Source organism: Corythoichthys intestinalis, chromosome 15, assembly GCF_030265065.1.
Source record: "Corythoichthys intestinalis isolate RoL2023-P3 chromosome 15, ASM3026506v1, whole genome shotgun sequence".
Classification (NCBI taxonomy): Eukaryota; Metazoa; Chordata; class Actinopteri; order Syngnathiformes; family Syngnathidae; genus Corythoichthys; species Corythoichthys intestinalis.
The window spans coordinates 48,573,000-48,590,033 of NC_080409.1; the positions used below are offsets into that span (position 1 = coordinate 48,573,000).

General features: G+C 40.0%; 1 protein-coding gene across 6 annotated transcripts in view; it reads left to right on the plus strand.

Annotated features, from left to right (window-relative positions):
* Window positions 1-17,034, plus strand: part of LOC130930720 (regulator of G-protein signaling 6-like) — a 114,795-nt gene that overhangs the window by 23,961 nt on the left and 73,800 nt on the right. Inside the window, exon 1 of one of the 6 annotated variants that reach the window (XM_057858771.1) lies at window positions 7,718-7,879. The exons of the other annotated variants lie outside the window; for them this stretch is intronic. The gene's annotated coding sequence lies outside the window, so the exon portion shown is untranslated. Of the gene's footprint in view, window positions 1-7,717; window positions 7,880-17,034 lie in introns of those variants that run through there. 6 annotated transcript variants of the gene reach the window in all.

The following is a 17,034-nucleotide window of genomic DNA, read 5'->3' on the forward strand; positions in this document are numbered from 1 at the left end:
GTTATCTCTATGGGACCCAGGCTTGTAACTATGGGACCCAGGCGTGTAGTAAGACAATGCTATGGTGCAAAACAAGTTATCTCGTGAGATTCTCAAGCGCGTCTCCTAACTATGGGAACAAGGTGAAAAACAATAGAAGTTACAATCTATGTCACAGAAGCAATCATACATCACAAAAGCAAAATGCAATATTTTCCCACATCACATGGTCAAGACCAAAGAGCTGTCCGAAGACCCCAGAGACAAAATTGTTCACCTCCACAAGGCTGGAAAGTGCTACAGAGCAATTGCCAAGCAGCTTGGTGAAAAAAGGTCCACTGTTGGAATAATCATTAGAAAATAGAGGAAGCTAAACCTGACGGTCGATCTGAGTGGAGCTCCATGTAAGTTATCACCTTGTGGGGTCTCAATGATCCTAAAAAAGTTGAGGAATCAGCCAGGCACTACACGACATGAGTTGGTCAGTGACCTGAAAAAAGCTGGTACCACAGTTTCAAGGTTACTGTTGGTAATACATGAGACGTCATGGTTTGAAATCATGCATGGCACGGAAGGTGCCCCTGCTTAAACCAGATAATTCCACTAACAGTGTTTGGAGGAAGAAGAATGATGAGTACTATCTCAAGAACACCATCCCTACTGTGAAGCATGGGGGTGGTAGCATCATGCTTTGGGGGTGTTTTTCTGCATGGGACAGGACGAGTGCACTGTATTAGAGAGGGGATGACTGGGGCTCTGTATTGTGAAATTTTGAGGAAAGACCTCCTTCTTTCAGTCAGAACATTGAAGATGGGTCGTGCCTGAGTCTTCCGACATGACAATGACCCGAAGCACACAGCCAGAAAAACTAAGTAGTGGCTCCGTAAGAAGAATAACAAGGTTCTAGCATGGCCTAGCAGGTCTCCAGACCTATACCCAATAGAAAACCTTTGAAGGGAGCTGAAACTCTGTGTTTCTCAGCAACAGCCCAGAAACCTGACTGATAGGTGGGCCAAGATCCCTCCTGCAGTGTGTGCAAACCCGGTGAAAAACTACAAAAAACGTTTGACCTCTGTAATTGCAAACAAGGGATACTGTACCAAATATTAACATTTGTTTTCTCAGGTGTTCAAATACTTATTTGCAGCTGTATCACACAAATAAAGTATTTTAAAAAATCATGCATTATGATTTCTGGATTTTTCTTTTTAGATCTCTTACAGTGGGCATACACATTTGATGAAAATTTTAGACACCTCCATGATGTCTAAGTGGGAGAACTTAGCAAAATAACGGTGTTCAAATACCGTAATTTTCGCATTATCAGGCGCAACTGGGTATAAGCCGCACCCTTCAAATTTGGCACGAAAATGACATTTGTTCATAGATAAGCCGCACTGGACTATAAACCGCAGCTGTCCTAGCTGTATTATGGAATATTTACACCAAAAGATATTAACCAGTGACTCTTAATTTGACAGCGGCATCATACGACTGTCATAAGACCAAATTAACCACCACGAAGCTTTGAACCAATTGGCTGCAAAGCTTCATTGCGTCAAGAAGCTTCATTTGGCCATCACTGCTCCCTTGGGGGACGCAGTCAATGTCTGCTGCCACCTGCTGTCAACACTGCTGTCATCAAACATGCCTCCTAGCATGCATTGTAGCGCTACAGATGTAAATAACAATCAAAACTCATGTACTGCGCTAATTATTTCTTCAGTTGCTGTTCTAGTTGTTTCATTAATTGCTAGTTATGGTATTTGGTAACACTTTATTTGACAGTGGCACCATAAGAATATCATTAGACAATCATATTTATGACATGACACTGACATGAGCTTTCATATGAATGCTTAGAACAGATGTCATTTAGTGTTATCCGGCAAATCTCACTTTTGAAATGGATGTAAAAGATCCAAGCTGGAAATAAATGGAGTTGGTGACATAATTTGCCAGATGACACTTTAATGACATCTGTCATAAGCATTCAGTAATGCCCTAGATCGTGTCAAGTCATAATTATAACGGCCTTATGACAGTTTTATGACACCGCTGATAAATGAAGTGTTACCTATTAACCCAAATAAATCAACAAATAAGCCGCACTGGACTATAAGCCGCAGGATTCAAAATCAAGGAAAAAAGTAGCGTCTTAGAGTCCGAAAATTACGGTACTTTTTTTCTTCACTGAATAGGTATAAGTATTTGCTGTCAGCCTCTCATCTGAAGTGGATTGGTCGGCCATTGTCGTTAATGGCAGCGAATGGGTTAACGTCATCCCAGCTATGACTTTGAGAACACATGCTCCTATTAACTAGTATATGTATAGATGCTTTGGAAGAGTTTTCAGACCTCCAATGGGTATATTTTCCACTTTAGAAATTCCTCTCAATTGGAAGCAAGATTTGTGACAAGTTTATCTGCTTGGAGATAAGGCTGGGTGTTATTTTTTTCATTGATCAGCTTTGACATAGTTCATCAATCATATTCAGAAGCACTTCTTCACACAACAACAACAAAATTTATACATATTGTACAAAAATACAAAATGCGGGTTTTTCGAATGCCCTCTGAACACTATTATACAGTATTGGATTTCTTTAACTTGCGAGTTAACATCACTTTGCAATGGGTATTCACACAAATATGCCTCAGTAACATTTATAGACAAGCAATATAACAGACATGGGCTTTGTACGATTCCCAATACAAGTTGCTTTAAACTATCGTACTTCTTCAGCATGTCGATACTACTCGGAACAAGTTTGATTGTTTTTGATAGTTATTTCCTGTTGCCACGGAAACAAATGATTTTTAGTGTCGCGCCCTTATTTTCTTGGATTTAGAACCTATTGATCGTATATTTACATAGGGCGAGTCGAAAGCGAGTATACAGTTTATTGATTTTATTACATTGACATTTATTTCTGCAAACACACTTGCACACCTCAAAGGATCAGTCATGTTAACTGGAAAATGTGTTTCTGAATGTTTTTTTTTTTTAAGAAAAACCGTGCTCAGAGCGGTCACTTATGTTACTATTTACGTCATTGCAGATTCTTTAAAACGAGCGGGGGGGGAATCGTGAAAATCTTAATCAGACGATATATATACAGTAGGGCAAATAAGTATTTAGTCAACCACTAATTGTGCAAGTTCTCCCACTTGAAAATATTAGGGAGGCCTGTAATTGTCAACATGGGTAAACCTCAAGCATGTTTTGGGGCTGTCGTTTGGCAACATGGACTTTCAACTCCCTCCACAGATTTTCTATGGAGTTGACATCTGGAGAGTGGTTAGGCCACTCCAGGACCTTGAAATGCTTCTTACGAAGCCACTCCTTTGTTGCCCTGGCTGTGTGTTTGGGATCATTGTGATGCTGAAAGACCCAGCCACGTCTCATCTTCAATGCCCTTGCTGACGGATGGAGATGTTCACTCAAAATCTCTATACATGGCCCCATTCATTCTTTCCTTTACACAGATCAGTCGTCCTGGTCCCTTTGCAGATAAACAGCCCCAAAGCATGATGTTTCCACCCCCATGCTTCACAGTGGGTATGGTGTTCTTCGGATGCAATTCAGTATTCTTTCTCCTCAAAACACGAGAACCTGTGTTTCTACCAAAAAGTTCTATTTTGGTTTCATCTGATATAACACATTCTCCAAGTCCTCTTCTGGATCATCCAAATGCTCTCTAGCGAACCGCAGACGGGCCTAAATGTGTACTTTCTTCAGCAGGGGGACACGTCTGGCAGTGCAGGATTTGAGTCACTGGTGGCGCATTGTGTTACTGATAGTAGCCTTTGTTACTGTGGTCCCAGCTCTCTGTAGGTCATTCACTAGGTCTCCCCGTGTGGTTCTGGGATTTTTGCTCACCGTTCTTGTGATCATTTTGACGCCACGGGGTGAGATATTGCATGGAGCCCCAGATCGAGGGAGATTATCAGTGGTCTTGTATGTCTTCCATTTTCTAATAATTGCTCCCACAGTTGATTTCTTTACACCAAGCGTTTTACCTATTGCAGATTCAGTCTTCCCAGCCTGGTGCCGGTCTAAAATTTTGTCTCTGGTGTCCTTCGACAGCTCTTTGGTTTTGGCCATAGTGGAGTTTGGAGTGTGACTGACTGAGTTGTGGACAGATGTCTTTTATACTGATAGTTAAAACAGGTGCCATTAATACAGGTCACGAGTGGAGCCTCGTTAGACCTCGTTAGAAGAAGTTAGTCCTCTTTGACAGCCAGAAATCTTGCTTGTTTGTAGGTGACCAAATACTTATTTTCCACTCTAATTTGGAAATCTTTAAAAATCAAAGAATGTGATTTTCTGTTTTTTTTTCCACATTCTGTCTCTCATGGTTGAGGTTTCAATTTGTAGACAACTTCTCTGACTGTTGATTGATGAACATCCAGACTTTTAGAGATGGATTTGTATCCTTTCCCAGCGTTATACAAATCAACAATCCTTTACCGCAGGTGTTTAGATAGCTCTTTTGACCGAGCCATGATTCACATCAGACAATGCTTCTCATCAAGACAATTCTTACCAGCTGCGTGTTTTATAGTGGGTGGGGCAGCTTTAAAACCACTCATCAGTGATTGGGTTCACACCGTGCTTTTTTCAAATGTTTTGTAAAAATTCAGTTCTTTAAGTCTCTTTAGGCGGAGGGTTCACTTATTTTTCCCCCTTCTGTTATCGTTTGCATGCTATCCGCATTAAATATGAAAACCTATAAATGTTTGGGTGGTTTTAGTTAAAGCACTGTTTTTACATCTGTGTGATTTTGACAAAGATCAGATCACAGTTGATGGTGATTTTATGCAGAAATGTAAGAAATTCCAAAAGGTTCAGATACTTTTTCATTCCACTGTAAAACCTGTTTTGCCCCTGGCCCATGCAACACCTTACAGTATTGGTTCCAGTATCCACTTAGGACGAGCATTCTAAGCACAACCAGTGCTTTTATCGTGTTTGAATGTGTAAGCTCTGTCTCTATTTTGCACCGCGGGAGCTTTTATCCAACTGTAGCCTCAGTGTTAAGAGCCAGCGTGGCTCACTGTCCAAGTTGGCTCGAAATCGACTGATAAAACAAGTGTACAGATTCGTCTCTTCTGTGACTACTGCTCTCCAAATCCTGGAAGTCCAGCGGAACCGCATCATAATTGGATGATGATTTAGTGTTTTGGCAGCAGTCGGACTGTTGACAGGATTATTCACCTAGAGAACTGCTGCGAGTGAAATAAAAGGCTTTTCTCCAGTAAAGCGAGTGTGCCCTGTGCCAAAAGCTTCTCTATTGGCCGACAGTCTACCCCAACTAATAGGCGTCCATCCACTCGCGCAGCCAGTGTTTGTATGCTTCTTAATGAGATGTAAAAGTTCTTTATGCATGCTTTGGCTACTGCTAATAGGAAGCTTTGTGAATGTGGCCATAAGAGAGGGTGTCCATTCTTCTTGTGGCTAGCGAGACCACCGTGTCCAACTTTCAAGTTCTCTAAAAAGCTCTCCGAGCCTCCCACTTATCACACTTGCTGAAAAGGCTGCTCGCATACACACGGAGGCTCCTTGGGTACCACCACTGTACTCGCGATGACCCCAGGACTCTCTGTACTAGGGTTGGGAACTTCTGGGTAACGATAACGATGATCTCACAATATGGTGATACTACAGCTATTGATACACGAGTCAGGAAATCCTTCTTGGATAGTCTACAAAGCTTATAAACAGAAAAACAGAAATGTTCATCCTTTGAAGAGGAATGTTCAGCACTAGTAGACGTCCAATCCTTTTGAAATGGGAGGGAGGGGCTCGCGTGCGGCTGGATGTGATGGGGTGCCAGACACGACGCTCCGCATACGCATAACACGCACTGCGCGTAGGGCACCAACTGCCTGAAGGGGCACCAAAAAAAAAATCAAGTTTGTAAAAAATCCTAAAAAATAGTAATTGTAATAATAACAACAATATATAGTATTTAAAATAAAACTTTGTAAAGCCTGATAAATGCAAGTAATATAAATATAAGTAACATAGGCTCATTATTTACACAAAAAAAGAATCTCCTGTGAGTCTTGTGCGGCCCTCTCGTCAGTCTACCTTTGGTGCCCCCCCCAATTCCCTAGTGGTTTGCTCCATTATGCGTCAGTCACAAATTTGGCAGAAGTTTATTCTTGATATGGGGAAATTGCACAGAAACTGTCACATGATGACCTGATAGCTGATTTTGCAGCGCGGAAATGCAGACGTGTGCCTCTGTAGGGCCACTAACAACTGATTCTTGCACTTTAATGTTTGTTCATTATTGTAAGTTCATTATTTATGTTCATTTAAAGATGTTTATTTATTTTTTATTTTTTAAATTTTTTTTAAATAAAGACTTAATTATTATTATTTATCATTTTTTTGTTTTTTGTTTCATTTTGGTTTTGTTTGGTTTGACAGCAGGCAATACGCAGACTATGCAGCTGCTTAGGGCCCCTGACCACTAGGGCGCCCCCAATCTGGCAATTTTTAAATTTATATTCTATTTTGTTTACTACAGTTTGCTTTATTTGAATTTTGTGAGTTTTGATACTTGATTGCAAGCTTTAAAAAATTCTTCCTTAACTTCTTTCTTTCCTCTTTTAGAAAAAGGTTTGGCGCTATCTACTGTAAGTACTGACAATCATTTGGAGTGAGAAGTTTGAAGTATGCAGTGCAACAGAATCTGATTAATATACAAAATATGGACGTATGAGTTGGATTGCATGTATGGGTTTCACAGTACACTGTGACGAAATGTTGGGCCAAAAATATGGGCCCCTTTGCATTATTTTGCTTAGGGCCCCCAAATGGCCTGGGCCGGCCCAGTTTGACAGTTTGTGAAACATTTGTGAATGTGAATGTTTGTGAAATATTACTGTTGACAACTAAGTTATTTCGTAAAATAAAGCAATACTGACAAATGTTCAGATATTGTTCATCTCTATCGTTGGGGGGATGGATGGGGGGGGCGGCACCACAAAGCATTTATGCCTAGGGCACCAAAAAAGCTAGCGCCGGCCCTGTGGGGCGCGCTCGTGTGGGGGGTCCCGGTGCTGGGATTGGCGATGGGGCGGCGTAGGGTTGGTCGCCAACGGGCTTACACTCACAAGGGATTCACACGATTACTGGGTTCTAGTTCACAGAGCTGATTTGTGTACACTCTACCCCTTTCAATCATTTAGCTTATAGACTCCCCCACCCCCGTCCCCCTCTTTCCCTGGTCAACAGGCCCCCCACATGGTGTCAACCGGTATACATCTAGCTGACGATAGCACCAACATATTAGTAATTGGTCTAGATGTTCAATGTATTTCTTGTTGTAGTTTGTTTTTCTTTCTTCTCGTGTTTCTTTTCTTCTGTTCCCCCATAACCCCTTCCTGTTCACTGCTTTGTCATAATAAACGAGGTATGTTGAGTGATCACAATGGGAGTATGTCAGACTCAATGTGAAACTTTCAGTGGCGCCACCAGGGGGTGGCCAGGGGTGGCCACGGCCACCCCCATAAATTTGTTGGCCACCCCAATGGCCACCCGCTTGCCAGTATTTCGTTAGATTGTTCGTACACAATACACCAAAGTATATCAGTATCCATGTCCTTCTCATATTCTCTTTGATTTTATTTGCACCTGCACCTTTCTGCCATCTGGTGGCGATTGTAAATAGGAAATTAATTAAAGCGTAACTGTTCTACTCGATGCTTTTTGGCTGACGCAATCCTTAAGCGAGAGAGACGGAGGCGAGCAAGAGGTCGACGGTAGCTCCGTGCTACTTTTTGTTGTTGTTGTTGTTCTTCAAACTCCTAAGAAGACTGCGTTAAGGGCGCATTAACAAGTTGGAGAATAACTTTTTAGCTCCTTTGGATGTGAGCCCAAGAGGTTTGTGTACTTTCTTTACTTAATTTGCAATTATCTCTCATACCTGTCAAGTTGTACGGTTTCGGCGTAATTTATACAAGTGAGCACCAATTTTTAAATGTGTACGCCGTACATTCAAAATCTGTACGTTTTTCGTGCATTACGTTTTTTTTCTCCGTTCGGATTTTGTCACCGTTTCGGCACCGAGACAGTGTGTGTCCCCGTTACCTCGTTGGTTGAATGACTCGAGAAAAGTCAGAGACACTGAGAGAGAAGAGTGTTTTGACGCTGTAGCAAACGTGACGCTAGGCTAGGTGGCTCCAATATTTCCTGACTGTAGCCGACAGCCCACAATCTACGCCTAGATATCAAATGCTTATGGAACTACATGCAAAATGACAGACTGCAGCGTTAATAAACAGCCGCCATTTTGAAGCAGTAGACCTCTCAGAAAGGCTCTGTTGTAGTGAACCTTCCTAGCGAACTTAAGTAACTTTAATACTCCTAAATCGGCAAAATCTTGACTTGACTCGATCTTTAAATGATGAAACGGTTTTAAAACTTTAACATGTCGAAAGTAGACAGAAGGGAACTAATGCAAAAACGGTAACAAGTTTAACAACTTCAACAGTTGATTCACAACATTAGAGTTTCCAAACATAGCAAAGGTTACTTATGATTTTTTTTTCCCTTGAATAAAAAAAAAAAAAAAAATGAAAGGTAACACCAGTTACTTTGCCAAGTAACTAATTACTCTTACCTTCAGGTAACGGAGTTACTAACTCAATTACTTTTTGGGAGAAGTAATTTGTAACTAACTAATTAATTACTTTTTAAAAGTAAGATTACCAACACCGGTCATATAGATGAAGTCTGCAGAATGAAAAGTGACGAAAGCCGAGATTTCATTCTGCCAATTTGTTGCCGAACACAATTTGCCTGCAACTATTGCTGATCACTTCTCAGAATTAGCAAAAGAAATGTTCCCTGACTCAAAGATTAAGTGTATTTTTCATTGTGTATGCGTTTGACCAGTTCTCATGGGGTGCCAAGGCTTGTCAAGAGTTGTCAAGAGCGAATTAAACCCTGATTTTTAATCAAACTTCGTGTTGTGCTCGTGACAACATCCGGAGGGAGCTTCATAATGAAAACCTGAAATTATGGCTTTTAGTTTTGGTGTGCCACCCCAAGATTTTAAGTGGCCCCATCTGGCCACCCCTATGAAAAATTTCTGGAGGCGCCACTGAACATTAAAACTGTTCAGACTATCCGGGCACTTATACTTCCATTCTCTGTGTCAAACAGCTGGACAGGACAAGGTTTAAAAAAAAAAAAAAAAATGAAATGGGAGGGAACATTTACTGCCATCCCTCCCAATCCAAATGAATTGGACGTCTATGGCCGTCAATGGCAGCCAATGCCAGGTAATGAGTTAATTTTGGGGCATTTCACGTCATTTCCTGTTGATTTCCGGGGACTTTTCCTTTTCGGTCATTTACGGGCAGTGTTGTCACAACTTACTTAGTAACACGTTATTGTAATCTGATTGTTCGTTACTGAAAGTAATCTAACGATTTCATTTTTCCAAACCAGTAATCTGATTAAAATTAGTTTCCTTAGTGTTTCTGTGTTACTATTTTGTTTTTGCCTCATAATGTATGTAGAATGAATAATATTGTCGTCATGTACGGAGAGCATTTTGAATAGAAAATGTTCAAAAGGTTCGCACTACGAGTCCGTGTCCATGATAACCACTCATAGTTACTTCCTGTTTTGGTCTCGAGTCACACGCGCCAAGTGTTTTAGGACCGAGAAAGGCGTGCGGAACGTGCGTGCACATTCGAGCCAAGTGCAGCTCACCTGTTGAGATGTGCGAGGGAATGTTGATCTGTGTGTGTCCATGAATGAACGTATTTTTCCTTCATTCTTAAAGGTTCCAGCGATAGGTTAAAGCCGTTACATATCTTTGCCGTTGCAACGGCAGGTAGTCATCGCTCCAAGTCGGCGAGCAGTGTTTACATTAGGGTTGTTCGGATAATGTTTTTTTGCTCCCGATCCGATCCCGATCGTTTTAGTTTGATCCCGATATTTCCCGATCCGATTCTTTTTTTTTTTTTTCAATTCCAATCATTCCCGATAATTTTTCCCGATCATAAACATTTTGGCAATGCATTAAGAAAAAAATGAATAAAACTCGGACGAATATATACATTCAACATACAGTACATAAGTACTGTATTTGTTTATTATGACAATAAATCCTCAAGATGGCATTTACATTATTAACATTGTGAGAGGGATCCACGGATAGAAAGACTTGTAATTCTTAAAGGATAACTGTGACTTTGTCTATTGTGACTAAATATTGCCATCTAGTGTATTTGTTGAGCTTTCAGTAAATGATACTGTAGCCATTTAACTGTTGTGCCCAAATGCATGATGGGAAGTGCACCCATGACTGTGCGTAGTGGTACCAATTGATATACAGTGGGGAGAACAAGTATTTGATACTTTACCAATGGGAAATCCCATTGGCAAGTATTTGACACACTACCAATGGGAAATCCCATTGGCAGTGTATCAAATACTTGTTCTCCCCACTGTATCTTCTCTGCGTTGGGAAATAACATAGGGTGTTAAGAAAAAGATCAATTGCTACCTTTCTTCCCCACATTGCTTCCCACAATATTTCTAATCGTAGGGAGAGGGATCGTAAGGCTTTAGCCAATTAAAAAAAAGGCTCCAATGGCTGCCAAAATTCGCTGTACTCATTTTACGCTGCCTTTTAGCTCTATATATAGGTAAAACGGCGCCATTACAGATTGTACGTAACAATGCGTGAGTGGGTTGTGCAGCGCATGCGTTAATTGTGTTAAATATTTTAACGTGATAAATTTTTTAAAAAATTACCGCCGTTAACGGGATAAATTTGATAACCCTACCTTAACCCTAAACTAAAGACTCCAGATGAATGTAACATATTATGTCTGTAACGTTAATTACAATTAGAAAACGATTTAATTAAAAAATATATAAACAGCATATTAAAAAAAGGCATGTCCGATATTTTTTTGCCGATTCCGATTCTTTGAAAATGACTCGATCGGCATCCCGATCGATCGGGAAATCTCTAGTAACAATAGTTTTAATACCGTATTTTCTTGACTATGAGGTGCACCGTAAGTATTTTGTTGCGCGCACCATGTTTAAAATTAAATTTAAATTTTTAAATTTTCATATAGCACATTGTATTATAAAACGTGAGTGCATTAATGCACTGCATTTGTCATTTCATTAATATTGTCATTGTTCTACTTAAATGAGTAGATTTAAACTACTAATTACTGTTATAAAATTTCAAATTGAACTGCGTAAATTGTTCTATTACATTTTGTTTTACTGTGACTCTGCCAACTGCAGTAACATTTGTCATATGACCACAGTAGTGGACGCCTATCATCGCTGATGGCAGTAAAGCATTAGGCACAACATGAATTGGTTTTCTTTTTGTTTTATTTTTTCTTAATATTATTAAAAGTTTCATAAATTTGACAGGTGCATAATAAAAACTGTCTGGCACTTGTCTGTTGGTGACTGTCTGCCACTGACCTTCCTGCCTCATCACTCCTCTGAAAATACTTTTCTATTAGCTGCCATTGATGACAGTGATCATTTTCAACCTCATAATATTTCTTTTTATATTGGCAGAGCTGTGATGTTAACTAATGGAAACTGATTTACTTCATCTTTTAGAAGAGCGCACAGTAGAAGCATCCAAGGCTGAGCTTTGGCCGTCAAAGAGCATTTGTCGGTTTGGATTGAATTACTGAAACAGATGATTGGAATCATGCCGCGTTTCGTTTACCGTGAACGATAACACACACACACACACAAAAAAAAAATTAAGAAAATGTTATTATGAGATGATGACCTCAAGTGGAGAAGAAGATACAATCTAATTTCTAGAGGCTGATGTGATGATGATTCAGAATAAATTCAGAAATATCAGCATGATGTGCACATTTAACAGCGCAGATGCTGCAAAAAAACCTGCAGCACCGTTATGTAACATGACCCTGAAATTGCTTTCCTTCCCGTTTTCAGGGATGCTTGTTCAAACCTTCGGGGATCTTGTTCGGAAAGGTTTCTCGTTTGCACTCATCCCACTTTCATTCTCGCTGTTCTGCTAATTCAAGGTGGGAGAAGACTTGTCACTGAAGATGGTGATATGTTGCATAGAAATGTTAAGTATGAGTGCTATGTTATTTAAAAAAAAAAAAAAAAAAAAAAAAAAAAAAAAAAAATGAAATGCCAGTTTTCCCAAACCAGTCAAAATGGATATCGTTTATCTAATTTTTACAATTCCCTTTAACGTCCCTCAAATTTTGAGTCTTTTAAAGTGTATATATTTAGGGCTCGAGCACCAACTGACATGAGAGCCCTATTGGAATGCAAATGATTATTATTTTTATTTCATGGCAAATGAAAATGGCCAATTTGGAGGCCTGAACAAGCTCGAAAACTCGCCAAAATTTGCACATGGATTGAATGTGAAATTTTTACCGATTTACAGGGTGAACATTTGAGACCTTGGCGCCTAGGGAGTTAGTTGGATTGTCCTCAAAATTGGTGAGACAGTTCATGAGACATATGCGATCTTAAGTTATCAAAATGGTGAGTTTTCATTCATGGGCCTGACCTGGGGGGGTTGCCAAATTCTGCCGTTTTTTTTTTTTTTTTTTGGCAACATGCCAAATTCAATAAATGACATATTTATATGTCATACGTTTTCCATGTCTGGCATGTATGAGAGGTATCCCAGCCTGAACACGACTGCATTGAAATATTACCCCTGAGGCCTGGCACCCCATAGTGGGAACAGGAAACGCCCTTTTTTACTAGACGGGCTCCACCTCCGAGAAAACACTTGACCGCAAACCTGTATCAGGGGAGCCTCAAGACATGTGTTCAGGTGCCTGATGAAAAATATTGAGGTTTTGTTGAAGAAGAGGGGTCCAAACAGGAAAGTGAAAATGGCAGTCTCCATTTTGTCTCGCCACAAATTTTAAACAGTCATAACTTGGCAGATATGCAACATATCTGCACCAACCTTCTTGTGCTTGGTGAGAGTCGTACCCTGAAGGTTCCTGTAGGGGTCATTTGCATCAACCCAACAGCACCAACTAGTGGCAAAAGTCACTTTTTACTTATACATGTCCAGTTCTTTTCAGGTTGGTCATTGTAGTTTCAAGACCTTTTGTAATACTACATTTTAAGCCGCATGTCCACATGTCTCTGTCGCCGTGACGACCCTTTGTTCGCCATTAAAAAGTAGATTCAGGGATTTAGCCAGTTTATAGAGCCACGGAATTTGGCACACTTGGTCAAATTGGCCCAATGAGAAGATTTGTTTTGGTTTTAATAAGGGCATGGCTGCAAAACTCAGTAGTGACCTTTTTTCTAGTACTGTCTCCAAATGGGTTTTTACCCTAGTTGTGTGAATGCATTTCTAATCTCAAAAAGGAGGCAAGTTTCGAGGTTCTCATGAGATGATTAGAAGGGGACGATCTGTCACCACCCTGACCTGCGTGCGTGACGTCCGAGTTGCACCAAACTGCGAGGGCCAGTTCAGTCCTGCTTGCAGGCCTAAGTTTGTATTATTTTACAGAAAGTTTTACATTGACAACAATCCTATACTGTATGTAGGTATATAAAATACAGCGGCGGGTACCGGTCTTTGAATGAGGAGTAGCTCAAAGCGCTTTCACAATAGACCAAGAGGACCAGGGTCCGGTTGGAGAGCTACCTCGCAGCAACAATTGCAAATGAGCTGTTGAAAAGGTTCAGCATTCACACTGCGCCAGCCGAACTTTCTGAGTAGCATCATGTGGACGAAAGGCGCACTCATTGATTCAACAAATAGAAAAGGGAAATTCCTCCCTCCTTAGAGGGGAGGGAGCATGGAGCGTCACAGCGTGGTGCTGTGACACTGCACGTAATGTAGCGTAGCATAGAAAATTGCCTCTCAGTCAGTGGCGGGGTCGCTTCCTTTCGACTAAATGCCAAGCGAACTGGAGTATATAAAAATGCACAGGCAAAAATTAAATCACAAAAGGGACACGCAGGTGTATGATCGCTCTCACTTTTGTGACTTTTTTGACAAATTGTTGCCACTTCCAGGAGACAGAGACTCACGAAACGGCTGCCCCACTCACTCTCATGTTCAGCAACAGCATGCAAAACACAACCACCACAGCAAGTCCCGATATTGTGTATCAAATACAACTGCTTAGAGCAGCACAACAACATTTGGCCATGGCTAATTGTCTGTCATCTTGCCATTGTTGATTTTTAACAGCGTGCACGCTGTACTTCCGCTTCCAAAGATGCATATACCGTCACAGCCTGGAGCATCACAGCTCTACGCTGTGACACTGCACATAAAGTAGCAAAAGCAGACACTGCTCCAGTTGCATTCTCATCCTCACATTCCTCGCAGTTAGTGGTTCACAGATGCAAAAAGAGTGGTTGCTAGGCAGAATTTGCCGGCTTGGAAGTTGAGCTGTGACTCATAGGAGTGACAGCTGTGTTCAGTTGGACCTCTATTTTCTGATGTTTGTGTGACGACTCCCTAATGGTCTTTGGGTCGAAGCTGTAGTCACCCAGGTCGCAATTGTTAATCACCTCAGCTTAGCTTTGAAGCCCGACGAGGCCAGCCCACACCTCATGGCGTAGACCTGCATCTGAAATGATGTCCTTGACCTGGCGGGTGCGAGAATTGCTGATTAGTCTTGCTTAGTTAAGCTTTGTCACCACACCGCACATAAAAATGGTGACCTTGCTTGTAGAGGATGCATTGTTGAAAAGTGAAAGTACTCTCTGTACTTATTTTTGTGAACCCTTTATAGTAGGGTTGTTCCGATCATGTTTTTTTGCTCCCGATCCGATCCCGATCATTTTAGTTTGAGTATCTGCCGATCCCGATATTTCCCGATCCGATTGCTTTTTTTTGGTTTTTTGCTCCCGATTCAATTCCAATCATTCCTGATAATTTTTCCCGATCATATACATTTTGGCAATGCATTAAGAAAAAAATGAATAAAACTCAGACGAATATATACATTCAACATACAGTACATAAGTACTGTATTTGTTTATCATGACAATAAATCCTCAAGATTGCATTTACATTATTAATATTCTTTCTGTGAGAGGGATCCACGGATAGAAAGACTTGTAATTCTTAAAGGATAAATGTGACTTTGTACATTGTGACTAAATATTGCCATCTAGTGTGTTTGTTGAGCTTTCAGTAAATACTGTAGCCATTTAACTGTTCTGCCCAAATGCATGATGGGAAGTGGAACCATGACTGTACGTAGTGGTACCAATTGATATATCTTCTCTGCGTTGGGAAATAACATACGGTGTTAAGAAAAAGATCAATTACTACCTTTCTTCCCCACGTTACTTCCCATTATATTTCTAATCGTAGGGAGAGGGAGTGTAAGGCTTTAGCCAATTAAAAAAAGGCTCCAAAGGCTGCCAAAATTCACTCTACTCATTTTACGCTGCCTTTTAGCTCTATATATAGGTAAAACGGCGCCATTACAGATTAAACGCGACAATGCGTGAGTGGGTCGTGCAGCGCATGCGTTAATTGCGTTAAATATCTTAACGTGATACATTTTTTAAAAAATTAATTACCACCATTAACGGGATAAACTTGATAACCCTACCATAAGCCTAAACTAAAGACTCTGGATGAGTGTAACATGTCTGTAACGTTAAATACAATTAGAAAACGATTTAATTAAAATATATATACATTGGGGAGAACAAGTATTTGATACACTGTGTAACACCTATGACGTGATTACAGTCAATTAATTATGCAATGGCTAGTACTAGGTTCGACTACTGAAGCAGTATATGCACAAACCAAATAAATGACTCGGACAAATTATGTTGTTGAACTGCCGGCCTATTCTTTACAAACAAAAACACACAATAGACATACAATGACATACAGTTAACAAAGAATTGAAAAAAATATATATATAAATTTCACAAAAGGAAATTTGTTCCCTTATTGAATAAGTCAATTTTTCCTTTAAGTTCTCTTCCTATGTTATAATCAGTTATTTTTGATTATTTGTAGGATCTATTATCAATTATTTCTCCTATCTTATAATCAGTTATTTTTGATTATTTTTAGGATCTATCAACCCGGGTTGTTTTTGTTTTTCAGATTTCTAATTTTCCTTTTTAAATCAATTGATTTCTTCAATATTCAAAATTTCTCATCAAATGGTATAATTTTGTTGATCAACAAAACCTTAAGTCAATAACACTTAGAGCATTAAAGACAGATGCAGAAAAATAAACTTGACAAAAATGGTAAACTCAAAACAATTCAGCAAAAGGCTGAACGGCTCCGATAGATAGGAGTGTCCTTTTTCTGTATCAATGTCTTTTTTTTTTTTCCAGTCTTTCTGCTGTTCCTTGAGATCAGAGGGGGGAAAATCCTCCGCTGGGGCAACAAAAAAAAAAAATAGTAGATCCTACCAGGTCGAAGGATGTTAAACGGGAATCTCGCGTGCTTCTCGCTCCTGCGTGCGGCACAGTTCGATGGATCTTCTCCGGATTAGCTCGCCATCTTGTTTCTTGGTTGGACTTTCTCTTTCCAACAATTTCTCAATTAGTTCTGGATCAAGCTTTAATAGCCTATCGAATTCACAAAAATACATAAATAAATAAACTAATTCGCACACTAAAGAGATCTAAGTATGTTTTAAAATAAAGTTATCGTCGAGTGAAGTCGACAAAAGTGCAGTGACGCACGTTATAAACCGACAGAGCAGGTGGCTAGGCTAGGCAAAAAGGAGACATTTTGCGACGTCATACGTTCAATTAACCACCATTTCTTGGTTTACAACAATCGTGTGACAAAAATATCATGAATTGACACTTTTAGCATACACTGGCTCAAATAATATGAACTAAAATATTAAACAAATATGATTAAGTAGGATTTCTAACTCACCAAGTCCCTTTCAGCAAGCAGTTTGTCATAGAGATGAACAGTGCTTGTGAGTAGTCCAAAAATACACCTTTCACAGTTAGAAGAAAAGTTTTAGTATCATAGTTTTTATCATATTTTAATCTTTTTAGCA